Source organism: Siphateles boraxobius, unplaced genomic scaffold (assembly GCF_051911475.1).
Source record: "Siphateles boraxobius isolate OS27281-9 unplaced genomic scaffold, OSU_SipBor_1 92, whole genome shotgun sequence".
Lineage (NCBI taxonomy): Eukaryota > Metazoa > Chordata > Actinopteri > Cypriniformes > Leuciscidae > Siphateles > Siphateles boraxobius.
Window position 1 is genome coordinate 1,359,312 of NW_027509222.1, and position 17,254 is coordinate 1,376,565.

Genomic DNA, 17,254 nt, shown 5'->3' on the forward strand with positions numbered 1-17,254 from the left:
TGTTAGAGCGCCTGGAAGACCAGGACCCGGGTTCGAGTAAGACCTGGGCGAGGTATATATGTATATATAAGCGTTCAATATTGTATCGAATCATGGGTAAAAGATTGTGAAATGAACCGAATCATGGGTTTGGTGTATCGTTACAGCCCTACTAGCCATACACGCTATCAGAGGTAGGAAACACTAGTGTGTAGGTAAAGCAGCAGTAGAGGATTGAAACAAATCTGAGGAAGAAACTGTTCTTTCGTCTGAAATTCTGTGTTTGTGCTCAGATGAGTTTATAAAATAGTCCAGGAGTGAACAGACTGATCATGAAGATGACGGTGATGATGATGATGAAGATGTTCAGGTCTTCAGCTGCTGATGGATGTCAGTGATGTTGTGTGGTCTTGAGAACATGATGAAGGGTTTGATGAGTATGTCTCCTCAGTTTTGACATCAGAATCGAACTTTACAGGCCCGTCTGGATCACAGGAGACTATAAATCACAAATATATATCAGATTATCCTCATTGTTTTCTGTTTGTTTATATGTTCTCAATCTATAACACATTCTGTCAATTAAATACAATCACACATCGGGTATGTGTGAAGACAATAATAGTATATAGCAAGACTATAATAGCACTCACAGTATGGCTTTATTCTGTCCATACTCTCACATCTATCAAGTGTCTCTCCTCTTTCCTCTCGTGATTCACTGGTCTGTGTCTCATTTCTGTCCTCCATCTTTCTCTCAGTCTTCTTGTTTTCTGCTGATCTGTGATTTCTGAGGGTCCAGCAGGTGATTTTCTTTCTCCAGTCCATTTGAATCTGTTCAATCACACAGACATTAGATTACTTTGTAAATTCAGTTCAGTTCTCATATAATGGTGTCAATGCAGGCAGATCAATAGGCATATCAATAATATTGTTGAATATTCAATGTCCCCAACTAAGCGTGTCAAGAGCCGATGGCGAAAGTGAAGGAAAAAATATTTACTCTCTAAGGGTCACTTTCTGGGAAAAAGGCATTGGCGACCCAAAAAATCAACATGGCGGCCATTTTTTCAAGATGGCCGCCATTTCTCTTGAATCCTTACATCAATTTTTGGAAACAGTGGCAATGAACATAGGAAAGGAGGGCAGCCATCTTCAAAAATGTTTTCCTTCCTGAATTTTTACTGGCCACTTCCTTTTTCTAACAGAGGCCCTTCCTGTCTGTGGACTGCACCTGGCTGTGGTGGAGAGGCTTGTGTACTCCAATGAACCTGAGAGCTACGCCGGCGGGGAATTTATATCCCTGGCAAGTTTAACTAAGCCGGACAGGTCAAAGGAGAGGAGGCAGACAAAGCAGACATTATGACTATTTGACAGAAATGGTGGCCATCTTCAAAATGGTCGCCATCCTGAATTTTTGTGGGGCACATACCTTTTTCCAAAAGAGTGTTCTTTGAAGAGTATTTCTGCCTTATTTTATGCTTGCATCACCATTTGAACAATTGAAATAAGTAATATTCGACAGGAACGGTGGCCATCTTTAAAAATGGCAGCCATCTTGATTTTTTGAGGGATAAGCATTTTTTTCCATTAACATGTCCTTTAGAGAGTATTTGTATCAAATTTTCTGCTTGGATTACTGTTTGAATAATTTATATAATAAGCATTGAATAGCAGTGGCGGCCATCTTGAAAAATGGCCTCAATATTGACTTTTTGAGTGGTCAACGCCTTTTTCCAAAATAGTGGCCCATAGAGAGTATCTGTGCCATATTTCATGCTTTTATACCAAAGTGAACGAGTTATTACTAATCTGCTGCACTACTGGGAGAATTCAGACTCAAGCTTGTTCACACGGAGACGCGTTTAGTTGTATAGGTAAAAATAAATACAATAGAATAAAGATACAAATAAAGAGACATAAAAAAAAGTTTTGGGGTAGCTCAGAAATACTAAAGAAACTGAATAAAGTAATCCAATGTAAAATAACATTGGATAGTCTTTTAGTCCTGACTAAGTTAAATACATAGGCTATTAATCCTGATTCCTTACAATTAAAGCTATGTTATGTTGTTTTGACAACAAAATCAATGACAGACAGACACATATGGCTGAGTCCACTTTAGGAACTAGTGCACGGATCCATTACCGTTTCAATATACTGTTTGTCACACGTGTTTAATGCTTATTTAAGACATAACCGACTGTCTTTATGCGGGTACTCACTAAGACCTGAGTTTTGACATAATTTTGCGTGATTTTGACCATTAAAGCGATATATGTTAATCCGCGAAAAATAACTTTTGTTATTGGCGAGCTGTTTGTGAGGCGGATTTAGGCTTTAGGCTACCGTATGTGCACGAAGTGAAAAACATCTCTGAGAACGCGCGAGCACTAGTCTAAAATCGCTTGAATTTTTAAACTGGTAAAACTTAAAAAGACGTGAAAATGATAAACGATGCAATGCTGGCCTGATTGTGCAAGTGAATATTCCATCGTGACGATTAAAGTCAAGACGGAGGCTCACTGACATACTTTAAAATATATTACAGCATTTTGTTAATCAACTGCCTAACGTTACCGACTGAGTAACTTTAACCCATTGTTAGTGTTATTCCACAAGATTTATGGATAAACTGTTTGATTTATAATTATTAGATTATTTTCACATTTCACTTACCCTGCTGTGCACGAACACAGCTGTTCCTCAGTTTGTGTGTTTCCCATTTGAATGGTCAGCGTGTGACTGCTGCTTGCGCTGGGATTTCATTTTTATGAAATTATTCTCTAATCGGTTGCATTTTATGTCATGGATGTCCTTATGTCCCTTTTGTCTTGCGCTCTCAGATATTTCACATGTTCGCCAAAAATGACTAATTATCTCATTGGGAATGTCTGACACCGGTGTATACACACTGTAATAGACGTCCCAGGTGCGAAAGCTTGATAGGCATAGCAACAGTAACGCCCAGCCCTAATGCTCACCGTTAACACGGCGTTCGCTCAAATCCCACTCCGACATTAAATTTCTCTGTACTGTAGGACTACGTGTTGTAGCCATTAAAGAAAAGTTAGTTTCATATTTGTTTAAATAATGTTATTTTTTCATTTCAATCAACTATGTTCAGCCACAGCTCAGCATGAGTAATCATAGATGCGCAATTTGTATAAGTTGCATTTCATTTTATATAAATTGTATCTTAATTTTAATCAATGTTTCATCAACCAATTGCCTGGATTCAATAAATAAGAAGCAACTATAGCAGACAAAATAATCAGGACATGGAGGCACCGACAACTCTCTTTTGTTATCCATATGAAGTGTGCATTTCTCTCTATAGGCACGTTCAAAATACTGTGAAGGTGGCCGGTCAGAATCGTCAACATCTTTGCAGCCACTGACACAGAAAACACTAGTTTATTAATGAACAATTAAAGCGGTGGTAAAACACAATTTCACTTTTCTAACTTTAGCTAGTGTGTAATGTTGCTGTTTGAGCATAAACAACATCTGCAAAGTTACAATGCTCAAAGTTCAAAGCAAAGGGAGATATTTGCTTTTAAAGAAAAGGACTGCAGCAAACAGCTGGTAGGGACTACACGACATTCCTCCCGGGTTAGTGACATCAGCAACCCTAAAATGTACATAAACCCCGCCCCCGGGACACGCAGTCCATGTTAAGAAAAGGGAAAGTTGTTGTATAAGAGTACATTTGTGAGTCAGCTCAAACTTTAGCATCCTTCTTTTCACATACAATAAAAAGTCACTCTGTGTGCATCTCACAACAGTTCCTATATAAGCGATTTATAAATTATCATGACAGAATATGCTAATTGAAGATAGTTAACTCCACATCAGCAACATAAATTAGTCAACTAACCATTCAGAGACGTCCTATTGCATACTACATGTTGTCACTTCTTCTTGAGTCTCTCCATCTTTGTCTGACTCCGTTTTAACATTAAAGGCAGAACAGTTTCTGTCATTTTAGTGTGTCTGCCTGAGGTAATCGCAGCTGCTAACACACATGAGCTCTTGAAACCCCGCCCTCTGAGGCAGCTCATTTGCATTTAAAGGGCCAGGCACAAAACGTTGTGTTTTTGCTAACACTCAAAAAGTGCCATTTTAACATGCTATATAACTAAAATATGCTAAAACTTCACACACTCTGGGGACATCAGATATTTATTTTACATCTTGTGAAAAGGGCATTTTACCACCCCTTTAAAATGTCTCCTTTCTATGTTTAACACATTCATAATTATTACATTTGCCGGTTATTTGTGGCAAGCTTTATGCATTCTGCTAACTAATCGAATATTGTGACTCATCCCTATTTTGTAACAGGCCATTTATGGTTTTTCATATTGTTCAAAAAAGTTCTTGGTAAACAACAGAAAAAAAGAAAAGAAGCTACTGTGCCTAATATTATTGTATACAGCTTTTTTTAGAACGAGGGGAAAAAAAACATCAGATAGGGAAAGCTCTGGCTTCATGTTGATTTGGCCTCAGTAGTGCAGTGCTTCTCTGGCCAAGGAATGGCCAGTCAAGAACTACTACAAGTAGTGACGCTACTAGTTTAACTACATTTCTCAGTAGCATGGTGGTAGCGTCGCTGTTTTCTGAATCAAATAGCTTTTCAGTAGCGAAGCTCTTTTTTTGATCAAGTATTGCGGTAGCGTCCACACAAGCTAACGTTACATTTTCCAAAGCATTTCTAAAGCTCAAGCTCAAATCGGAAATACAACTGCTAAGTATCACTGATGCTGGATCAGTTAGTGACGGTGACTTCTTCTTTTTCTTGTTTTACGGTGGTCGGCAACCATAGGGCCATATGATTTCATTACCGCAATACGGAAAACATGGACTGAATTGCGATATCCATGCATAAAAACAAAATTTACTGTATAACGCGGAATTTCACGGAATTTGTCAGATCTTGGATGAAAAGAAGGTAAGTAAACTTAAATAAAATCGTGACATAGACTAGCGTCTATGAATATTAAACCGCTTAAAGACTATTTAAAAAGGAATCATGCATGTTGCGTGTCTCCGTGAATGAATGGCTCAGACGCGCGGATTCATTTACCACACACTAAGCACCCATGACGCTTGCGATGTTTTCAGTAATGGATCGATCAACTTCATCTACACAGAGTCACTTTAGCAGCATTTTAACTTGATTTGAGAAAAACTATCGTAATTTCAACAACAAAAAAACTAAAATTAAAATGGGAGTCCAGAAAAATGAAAACAAAATAAAACTGAATTTTGAATGTGGGAAAAAATACAACGGATTTCATAGGACCCTACAAACCAGCTTTTTGGTGCATTACCATCACCTTCTGCTCCGTATGGTGTGACATCACGTACCAGTATCAATCCTTGGGCTGACACGTGAGAAATGGAAAAAGATGCACACACTCTTGACACCTGGTTTTGTTATAGTTTTATATAGTATTTTTTGTTTTGTTTAGTTTTTTGCCAAATTGGTTTGTAACAGTTGTTGAATAAACAATTGAACTGACAAATTATGCATGCCTTTATGTTTGATTGACAATTGTATTGATCACTGAGATAGCATTGACTTAGAATTAAGTTGGTTCAATATAAAAATTAAATTTGAAAAAGTAGCTTAGATGTAGTAAACTACTTTTGCCATATTGCTGTAGCTTAGCTTGCTACATTTCCCAGGGTGGTAGCTTCAGTGTAGTGAAGCTACATTTAATGTAGAGTAACTGCTAGCTTAGCTCACTACATTTTCTAAGTAGCTTGCCCAACACTGGAAATGAGTGGCACTTGAGAGCCCTGCAGTTGGTTTGATTACATCAACCTTACAATTACAAACCTGCGCACATATATTCAAACGCACATAACTACAGAATCAATTCTTAATGCGCATGTGAACGCCATCAGCGTCTATCACAGGTTCACGTTTAAAGTCTGTTTAGAGAGAACGGTGTCGTCTTAGCGGCCCCTAATTTAATAACAAATGATCATTTAGACGGAAGTGAATCAATCAAAACTAACTTTAGCTGGAAAAACATTTTTCAAGAGCCACTATAAAACCGAACCAATCTCTGTTACCTTAAATGATATCTTTATCTCTGTAAAGCTGCTTTGTATGGCAAGCCGTTTTAACTTTTATTCATTTCCAGGATATGAATTCTTGATATCAACAATTCAATTTTAACTAGTTAAAATTATAGTTATTGATATCAGGAATTAGATTTATACTAGTAACAATGGCAATTTTTGATATCAGAAATTACATTTCCACTAGTAACAATGATAATTCTTGATATCAACAATCACATTTTTACTAATTAAAATGCTCATTCTAGATATCAAGAATTGTATTTCAACTAGTAAAAACTATAATTCTTGATATCTGTAATTGAATTTTCACTAGTGAAATGTCACCATAGGCTGCCATTCAAAATCAATTGTTGATATCAATAATTGATTTCTTACTAGTTGCAATTCCAATTTCACATATCAGAAATACAATTCTTACTAGTAAAAACCTTTATTTTTGATATCAAGAATTCAATTGTCACTAGTTGAAATGTCTATTCTTGATATCAACAATTGAATTGCTACTAGTAACAATGTTCATTTTTGACATCAATAATTCCATTTTCACTAGTGACTATGTTAATTTCTGATATCATCAATGTGATTGTTACTAGTAAGAAAGCCATTTTAGATATCTGAAATAATATTGATATCAGAAATACATTTTCAGATATCAAAAATGAAAGTTTTTACTAGTAGCAATTAAATTGTTGATATCAAGAATAGACATTTCAACTAGTGACAATTGAATTATTGATATCAGGAATTCACATTCTTACTAGTAACAATGTAATTATTGATATGAAAAATTATATTTCTACTAGTAAGAAATCAATTGTTGATATCAACAATTAATTTTGAATGGCAGCCTATGGTGACATTTCACTAGTGAAAATACAATTACAGATATCAAGAATTCAATTGTTGATATCAAGAATCTAATTGTTGATATCAAGAATTCATATCCTGGAAATGAATAAAAGTTAAAACGGCTTGCCATAGCTTTGAAACAATCTACATTGTTAAAAGCGCTATATAAATGAGGATGACTTGACATCAATAGAAACAAGTGTGAATCATTTTGAGCCGTTGTGTGTAAATTATGACGCTTGTTGTGGTGTTTACTGTTTTGCAGCACAAATGCATTGCAGGGCAAAATTTAGTGAGTAAGAACGTGTGTAGAGATTTGCAAAAAGAGTACAGATATAGCGTAGATACCACACAGGAAGTTCTAGAACGGCTATGAATTTTATCTCTGCAATAACTTTGTTGAAAAAATAAATAAAATCCTGCTGGTACCTGACTTTTCCTAAAAGTGTCTGTATTTTCATTTATCCGGTGGAGAGAACGCTGGCATGTTTGGTTGCCGCTTCTTCACTCGGTACTTTTAATTGTTTTTACGTGTTTTATATTATTTTTTATTATATGTTATTGTTGGATTCCTTGTTACTTGGTCGTGCTTCTACATTTCTGACTGGGATCGGAAAACACTCTTTGCTGTGCCTGTGAAACCTACCTGTGTGTAACCCATCGGTGTGCCTGGATTTTTCACTCCTTTCCCACCCAGCACCGGACGTCATTAAGACGTTGTTTTTTGGGCTAAATCAGGTCGGCCCGTCATAGCCTTCATTTGGCCCAAAAAAAGGCGTTGAAAATTGGTCTTTGTTTGGTCCGTCTGATTTGGTCCAAATTTAGCCCAAACATAGACGTTGAAAATTGGTCTTTATTTGGTCCGTCTGATTTGGTCCAAATTTAGCCCAAACATAGACGTTGAAAATTGGTCTTTGTTTGGTCCGTCTGATTTGGTCCAAATTTAGCCCAAACATAGACGTTGAAAAAATGACTTTGTTTGGTCCGTCTGATTTGGTAGCTAAAACAAAAAAACGCTCTTAGGGCGGCGCCAGAGAATTATTAACGCAGGTGCTAAAGGGGGTGCTAGATCATTGACAGGGGAGCTGCGCAATTATGTATAAATAGGCTACTTAATAAATGAGGAAAACTTGACCACCCAATATATAATATTCAATTATTTTAATTATCTAAATTCAGGTTTTAATTTAAATTGAACAAGCACAACATTCAGCATTCAATCAAATATTCTTATGTATTATGAAGTGTTATTTCAACATAATATCTTGTTATTTCGACATAATATGTGTGCGTGCAACAAGCAAGATGTGTATTTGTAAATCCGGTGACACGCATATGCATTGATTTTTATTGCATTTTATTTTTATTAATAAACTAGTGTTTTCTGTGTCAGCTGCAAATATATATTGTTGAAAACACTTGTGCTGTATATTAGTGGCCTACGCCTATTTCTGAACATTTGTTAACAATCACTACATTTAATATTCCTATAATGCACCCATAAAAACATTAAACATCACAGTAGTTAAAACACCATAGACCCCAATAAACAACAGCACTTAAATAGCCTATAAATAACTGCATATGAATATATTCACAATATATGTGAAGCACTGTTAAATAAATTGAAATACATCTAGTATATTTGAAATATATTTAAAAAATACTTGGAACATAAAGCTTATAAATTCTTCCTCATGTTACATCTGTAAATTTGTGTATTTGAGAAAATATGTCCATGCCTTATGGTAAATTTGGTGTAGAAATAAAATTGTAAAAACCATATTTCTAAAGCAATATATTATATTATAATATAGCCAATTATATATAAATGACTACATTGTTTTACTTTTTCAATGCTTTCATATGCTCATTCCATTTACAGTTTGAGATGGCCACAGGGCTACTATCCACTTAATAATCTATCAAGTTTCAGGATATTTTATCTGATTATCAAATAATTCCCTCCATAAATTCTACGTTTATGTAAATTCTGCGTGACTTCTACGTGTTTTAATGGGCGCGCGCTGAACATTCAAGCCGCATTTGAACTGGAGCGGAGGGCGTTACCATGGAAACGGGGCGGCAGCTCAACTGACAGCAGCACAACTCCGTCTCTCACTGTTGTTTTCACTACTTTCAGGTAAGTTTAGTCCCCAACATTACACAAATCGTACATACAAATGTTTCTGACACTTTCTTTCATGTAAATGACTCGCAACCGTTGAATATTTACTTTATATAAATGGTTTAGTGTCTTCGAAAAAGTCCGTTAGCATCTCAGCCGTTAGGCTAGCCGCTAACTAGAGGTAAGTTAGGTTAACTATAAACTTGAGCTGTCTAAGTTTGGGCTTTTAATCGCATCTTATGTGTAGCTGAGAGATTTTTATAGTTTTGTTCAGGTTTTGCTGGCAATTGGTCAATGGATGAATGGAAGTAAGCTAATTTATTTAACCTAAAAGTATGGTTAATTCATAGTTTTCACGCGACGTCACACCATTATAGAAACGCCCACCTGGAGAGCAAAATAAGGCTTTCCTCCATTTTGCCCGCCAGTCATTTTATCAGGTTTGTAGTAAGCATTAATGTAGTAAAACATTGTTATTAAAAGATCAAATTCAATAAAGACCGCTTATTGATGATACATACTTTGTAAAGGTAAGCAGATGAACATAGAACAAATTATTTATAACTTAATATTAGTTGTCTTCTTTCTCTTTTCAGTATTGTTTGCCATCTAGTGCTGATCACAGAGTTTAGCTCCAACCTCAATTAAGCAGACCTGAGCAGGTGATCCAGGATCACCGAGACTCTGCAGGACTTTGGTCTGGACCTCCAATGTTGTAAGTTCAGAACATATTGCAGGAGATCTCAACATTGTCTCTCAAGGTCCACTTACATGGAGAGTTTTAAAACACAAACCAATATTATATTTCAGCATAAATATACATCACTAGACAGGTCATGTCTAACAAAGCAAACATTTACAATTTATCTATGACTGAAATCTTGCATGTATATGTAGAGGGAAAACTCAAGTGTATACTTTACATTTTGGACAACCAGTTTTTTCTTTTACATTTAGATTTTGGTTATTGTTTTCTTTCTCACTTTAGATGCTGGAGAAAAAACAGCCAGGCTAAAGCATTCTGTTATGGCTCAATAATCCGGGGTTGAGATAGTGGAAGGAGCAGAAGATCAGAGATCAGGAAGAGATGTATTGGTGCCCCTAAGGGAACTAATGTGATTTACATAATGTGTCAAATTACCAAATATTTTCATCACTCACCTTCATGTCTTTGCAAACCTGTAAGACTTTCGTTCATCTTTGAAACACAAATGTAGATCTTTTAAATGAAATCTGAGAGCTTTCTGTCCCTCCATTTCACAGTTTATGCAACTACAATTTTCAAGCTTCAGAAAGGTAGTAAAGACAATGTCCCTCATTTATCATTCTTGCGTAGAAACGGGTGTATATGTTGGCGTAAGATTATGCTTACACTCCTCTCACCGCCTGATTTATGAAGCTGTGTGTACCTTTGAAATCCAGGTGTACGCAATACCTGCCCTTGATAAATGCCGCGGCTGAAAACGATCGTCATTAGAATAACACGCCCCTATATATTCAAGTATCCGCTTCCCCCACACCCTAATTTTACGCCATGGACACACGGAAGACGGCAAAGAGGAGACACTTCTCCGACGTGGAGATCGAGACCATCACCATCATGAAAAATTATTATTAAATCAAACAACAATATTGTTGATGATAAATTCAAAGTTAATTGATTTTTTTTTCAAAACGCTATAAATCCATCCATTTTTTGTCTAAAAAACAACAAACAAAAAAACAACAAGAGAACATGCAACATATAATCAGGGACTCATACTATGAATTAATATAAATTAAATAAGTGCAACTGCATGAAATAAATAAAAAGCCAAACAAAATAAATGGTAAAATAAATTAAATAGTAAAAATAAAATAAATATTTCCAATGTCACGTTCCAATATTGTCCACCACATAAAACAAATAATTTAAAAATAACACACAAATACAGACACATATAACATAAAAATACATTCAAATCATTTAGTAACACATTTAGGCTAATAGTCATTCGTGCCGAACTTGAAAAAAGTAATGATAACAATATTCAGGCCTACTATTAGGCGTGTTGTAGCCATTAACTAAGTGCATTTAGTTTCATATTTGTTAAAAAATAATAATGTTATTTTTTACCCATCTATGTTGATTATGAAAAGTGAACATAGGCTAAGATAGGATGCGCAATATATCGGGAGACATGCTCAGACATGATTTTGGCCACTTTAAGTTTAATTTAAGTTAAATAAGAAGCAAATAGCAGACAATATAATCATGAGTCATGACATGGAGGCGCGGGCGCGGTCCCTTGCATTGCACGTGAACTGGGGCGCATCTCATCACAAATTAACCGAAACTCAGTATATGCCTCACAGACATGAGAAATATATCTATAAAGAAAGCTTAAAATGTCTTCAAACGAAACTATAAACGAAAATAAATACTCTCTCTATAGGCGCATTCATTACGGAGATGGTGATCATCAATTTCATCTTTGCAGACACAACACTAGTTTATTAATAGAAATAAAATACAAATTTATTTTTTTAAAATGGCGTTTATCGCGTTTTGGAAAAGAGCTCCTCATATCTTTTAGTTTGTCAGTGCGTTTTGTGGTGTTAGGAATTGTTTTTCTGCGCATTTCCGCTCTAACTCAAAACGTGCCTACATGTACACCACCTCCTGACCTGGCGTAGGATTTGAGCGTGCCGTACGCCAACTTCCATATTGATAAATATCAAAGTCACCGTGATTTTGGGTGTACGCTGGAAATTTGGTGTACGCACTTTTGATAAATGAGGGCCATTGTAACAATAATCAATATGAGTCCAGTGGTTAAACTTCAACTTTAATGAGCGATGTGAATGCTTTGTTTGTGCAAAAAAAACATTACATCTTTATTCACAAAATATATATCTCTGAAACGTGTTTATGGAGCACCACGATTCATCAGTATTGTGTTGGCGTGTGAGCTGGCCATCTCATGGTGCAACATGCGTCGGAGATACCTAATTTGTGAATAAAGACGTAATTGTTTGTTTGTGCACACAAGGCATCTGTTAAAAATATCTTCAAATAAAATAAAATTAATAATCAAATAAATGCTGCTCTTTTGAAAGTTCTATTCAAAAAAGAATACTGAAAACTGTATCATAGTTTCCACAAAAATATGAAGCAGTACAACTGATAATAATCATAAATGTTTCTTGAGAATCAAATCATCATATTAGAATGATTTCTGAAGGATCATGTGACACTGAAGACTGGAGTAATGATGCTGAAATTTCAGCTTTACCATCACACATTCATAGAAAAGTTATTTTGTAGTCATATTTCAAAATATAACTTTTTTTAGGGTATGTTTGATCAAATGCAGGCTTACGATGTGATCAGGAAAGTGTTTTTTACGTGAAAGATGTATTTGACGTGTCAATAAATGTTTTGCTACTCTTTTGTGAATTGTCTTATTTTTACAGTAATTATGAATATTAAATATAATCATAAATTCACGGTTGAAATTAGGCCTGAAAAAGACGTCTTTTCAACTCACTTTACAACCTAATTTAGACGTGAGTGGGACGTCGTTTTATAGGCGTCTTTTCAACGACCTGAAAAAGACGGCTTTTCACCTTTCACTTTTCAACCAAATTTTAACGTTGTTTAGACGTCTGGCAATGTCGTCTTTTCGACGTCTTTTCAACGAGTTTTTGCTGGGTGGGTTGTGCTCTCCGTGATTCTGTATAACAGTGCGTCAGAAGTTCTGTTTTACTACAACGCTTTGGATATCTACCCTGGACATTTTGGATTGGATCAAACCGTGTCCTGTGTAGCAGTGTCTGATCTTTGGTTCATCACAACATTTTGATCTCAATTGGACTATGTGGATTTGTTTACTATTTACTGTCATTTGTATCTTAACATTGACTGGGCTCCGTGGAGTGTGCATCCTCGAACACCTGGACCACGTTATGATAAGGTACTCCATGCCTGAGTTGCTTTCACAGAAACACCAGTTGTTGCTCAACATACGTGTCCGTGAAACTTTACGATCACTTCATCTTCTACGTCGGCCTAAATATGTCCATAGGGGATCGCAGCGGAATTTTAACATCACAGGGACTGATATTAAGGTCTTATGTTCCCGTCCCACATGTATTGACATTAATCAAAACATCTCTCGTGGTGTTTGCCCTGCGAACTTATGCTATCCACAAGTGTCTACTATATACTGTGACAAAGTACGCCCTGATTTCATCAGGTTCGCGCACCTTAATGTACGCTCATTAAACAAAAAGACTGATTTACTTTATGACATCATCCTTGACAAAAAACTAGATGTCTTCTGTATTTCAGAAACTTGGCATCAACAGAATGACTTTTTAAATCTCAATCTGTGTACTCCACCGGGATTTAGATATCTTGACAAACCCAGAGCAACTGGTAAAGGGGGTGGCCTTGCTCTTGTGTATAGTACCGATGTCTCTGTTACTGAAATTGCTGTTCCTCCTGTCTTATCATTTGAGAGTATTGTTTTTAAAGTTAGTGGTGTTTCTCCTGTTTTGATCTTGTTTATCTATCGGCCACCGAAACCTAACCCTCTGTTCTTTGAAGAACTCACAGAGCTACTTGCATTTGTAAATCCCCTCTGTCCATCTATGATTCTTATTGGAGATATTAACATTCATGTTGATAATCCTAGTTGTAATCATACTACTAATTTGATGGAGATTCTGGATTGTTTTAACCTGATACAACATGTAAACTTTTCTACTCATAGAAAAGGTCATACACTTGATTTAGTGTGTACAGCTGGTGCTGATATTAATCAGCTTGAAGGCAAAGATTTGTGTATCAGTGACCATAAGCTCTTGAGCTTTAACTTATCTGTTCCTCTTCAAAAACTACAAAAGAGGGTTATTAGTTTTAGAAATCTTAAAAATATTGATCTTAATCAGTTTTCATGTATGATCAATGAGAGTCCTGCAGGTAATACTGTTGATCACTATAATTTAATTTTATCATCAATTCTGGATGTGCTGGCCCCCAGGAAGGAACGTGTGGTTTCATTTTCAAAATCATCACCCTGGTTTACTATTGAGCTCAGGGCTCTTAAAGCAAAGAACAGGCAGTTGGAACGACAATATAAAAAATCAGGGCTCACTGTTCATAAACTTATGTATGATGAGCATTTGGTTCGGTATAGCGATGCCCTCAAAATAGCAAGAACTGAATACTACTCTCAAATCATTAATGACGGTACTTCAAAACCAAACAAGATGTTTAGAGTAATCAACAAACTCCTTAAACCTACCAATCCACTTATTTGTTCCACTGTGCAGCAGTGCAATAAGTTTCTGATTTTCTTTACTGATAAAATTGAGAATATTTATCAGTCTATTACTTCTGTCTCTTTGTGTGCACCTCCTGAGATTCAGCCTGTAAATTGTCCACTTACCCGGTTTTCTAGTTTTCAAACGGTCACCATTGATTACATTTCCAAATTAATTATGACGATGAGTTCCTCTACCTGTACTCTGGATCCTATTCCAACTCATGTTCTCAAGGAGTGTCTGTCATCTATCAGTCCTCTCATTTTGAACATTGTTAATGCTTCTCTTACTACTGGACTTGTTCCCCAAGCCCTTAAGGTTGCTTTCATCACACCCGTTCTTAAAAAGCCTGGGTGTGATGTGTCTGATCTGTCTAATTACAGGCCAATATCTAATCTTCCTTTTTTGGCGAAGGTTTTGGAACGTGTTGTTATGTCACAACTACATTCTCACTTGTCCATGAATGAGCTTTTAGAACCTTTTCAATCTGGTTTTCGATCAGGACATAGTACTGAGACTGCCTTGGTCCGAGTTATGAATGATCTCCTCGTCTCTGCTGACTCTGGTGCTCTTACTATCTTGGTGCTGTTAGATTTGAGTGCAGCTTTTGATACGCTGTGTCACTCTATATTGATTGAGAGACTCGAGACTTGGCTTGGTATTTCCGGTACAGTGTTGGAGTGGTTTAAATCTTACCTCACTGATCGTACCCAGTTCGTCACGTTAGAAAATAATAAATCTAACGTTGGACAGGTATGTCATGGTGTCCCTCAGGGGTCTGTCCTTGGCCCAATACTTTTTAATATTTACATGCTTCCTTTAGGGCAGATTATTAGAAAGCATGGTTTGGGGTTCCACTTCTATGCTGATGATACTCAGATTTATATTAGCACAAAAACTAATATCACAGGTACATCAGCAACGCTTTCTGACTGTCTGCACGAAATTAAATTATGGATGTACCACAATTTTCTTAAATTAAATGGTACTAAGTCAGAGGTTCTTTTAGTTGGTACCCCTGCAGCTACCTGTAATGGTAAAAAATTTAATTTAGACATTGAAAACAATGTACTGTCTCCATTACCTCAAGTTCGCAACCTTGGTGTAATTTTTGATTCTCACTTAACACTTGAAGCACATATCAAGAGCATTTCAAAATCTGCATTCTTCCATTTGAGGAATATTGCCAGGATCAGGCCTTTTCTTTCATTACCTGATGCTGAGAGGCTGGTCCATGCACTTGTGACCTCTAGGCTTGATTATTGTAATGCCCTTTATCTAATGGCCTACCTGCAAAGTCCATTAAGCGACTGCAACACATACAGAACTCAGCTGCACGTGTTCTTACACATACTCCTTTTCGTCAGCATATCTCTGGTGTGCTTAGGAACCTGCATTGGCTTCCGGTACATGCCCGTATTGATTTTAAAACTCTTATTTTAACATATAAAGCTGTACATGGAACTGCACCATCATATATATGTGATTTGATTACGCCATATATGCCCTCTCGCTCTTTGCGCTCCGCCCACTCTTTTCTACTGAAACAGCCTTCTTGCAGACTGAAAACGATGGGTGAAAGAGCTTTCTCTGTGGCAGCCCCCAGGTTGTGGAATGCACTTCCTTTAACGATTAGGAATGCTACAACATTAACGAGTTTTAAGAAACTGTTAAAAACCCATCTTTTTTAAGAAGGTTTTTGTGTCTTAATTGGTGTATGTTAATTTATCTTAATTTTTAATGCATTTACTTTTGTACTGTACTTGTAGCGCTTTGGGTACAAGAAAAGCGCAATATAAATAAAATTTATTATTATTATTATTATTATTATTTAAAATGTTTTTCATAAAAATTACACATAAGGCAAAAAAACAAAAGAACAATTTACCTATTTCGGTCATACGGTCATTCTGAACGCATTGAATTTCACAGTATTATTTTGTTACATTTCCCCCGGTTGACCTTTGTCTCTCTCACTGTCAACAGAATATCTAAATAAGGTACTTTTAGTTGTTATTATCTTGTTCTGAGTTATGTTGAATGGATATGAAAATAAAGCCTATCTGTTGTGTATATGAAAAATAATTAAATAACAAAAGTAAAGACAAATGCCGGGCTAGTTGCAACACACTTGTTTTAAATACTTCCACACATGCCAGCATTACGAAAATTAGTGTATTTACTAGTTGCCATATCAACACATACTGTATATTATATTTATTTTTTTTGTGGAAGAAATCACTGAACATTTATTTAACCATAGCAAAAGTAAAATTCTTAGTTGTTAATTTTTCATCTCTATTATTTGTATTTTTAATTAGGCTATATGGAAGCCCATTCCCAAAACATTTTTAAAATTGTGACATAAGTCGACTTGCTGTTGATTTGATCTATTAATGATTCTTGCCTTATAAGCTGAACGGCATGCAATAGCTCTGAGCAAACCCACTCTTGAATGGATTTTAAGCAATAAAAAGCTTTGGCGCAGAAAAAACACCTTCATTCACACCTCTGACCAAAGTCATTGATGGATGCATAGAAATGTTGTTTGAATATTGTAACGGACAGGGAAACAGTGCGAGTTCTGCTGCGGAAGAGTTGCATCGGAGGCTGTGGTCGGACAGCAGTTTTGGGTTTCTTGTATACAAACAATACCGGATGCGCGCGCATCCAGGGGGCAAAAAACCGCTATCTGTTATGCCGAGTTCTGTAAAAGAACATTGTAATTAACGTAGATTTCGCATTGTTTGTAATTTCTTGTTGACTCAATAATAAACTGCAATTTCAGAGTTGGATCTGTTTGTTTGTGTTTCCTATTAATATAACATTATGTAAAACCTCCAACTGTTTACGAATCAAAATCCGGACATACTGATGCATGTATGAATT

General features: G+C 36.1%; 1 long non-coding RNA gene across 1 annotated transcript; it reads left to right on the forward strand.

Moving 5' to 3' along the window:
* The first annotated feature begins 8,980 nt into the window (after window positions 1-8,980).
* LOC143733170 (uncharacterized) lies at window positions 8,981-12,484 on the forward strand. Its single transcript, XR_013201284.1, has 3 exons — window positions 8,981-9,070; window positions 9,652-9,770; window positions 10,044-12,484. It is a non-coding gene; the product is annotated as an uncharacterized LOC143733170 (long non-coding RNA).
* Window positions 12,485-17,254: the final 4,770 nt, after the last annotated feature.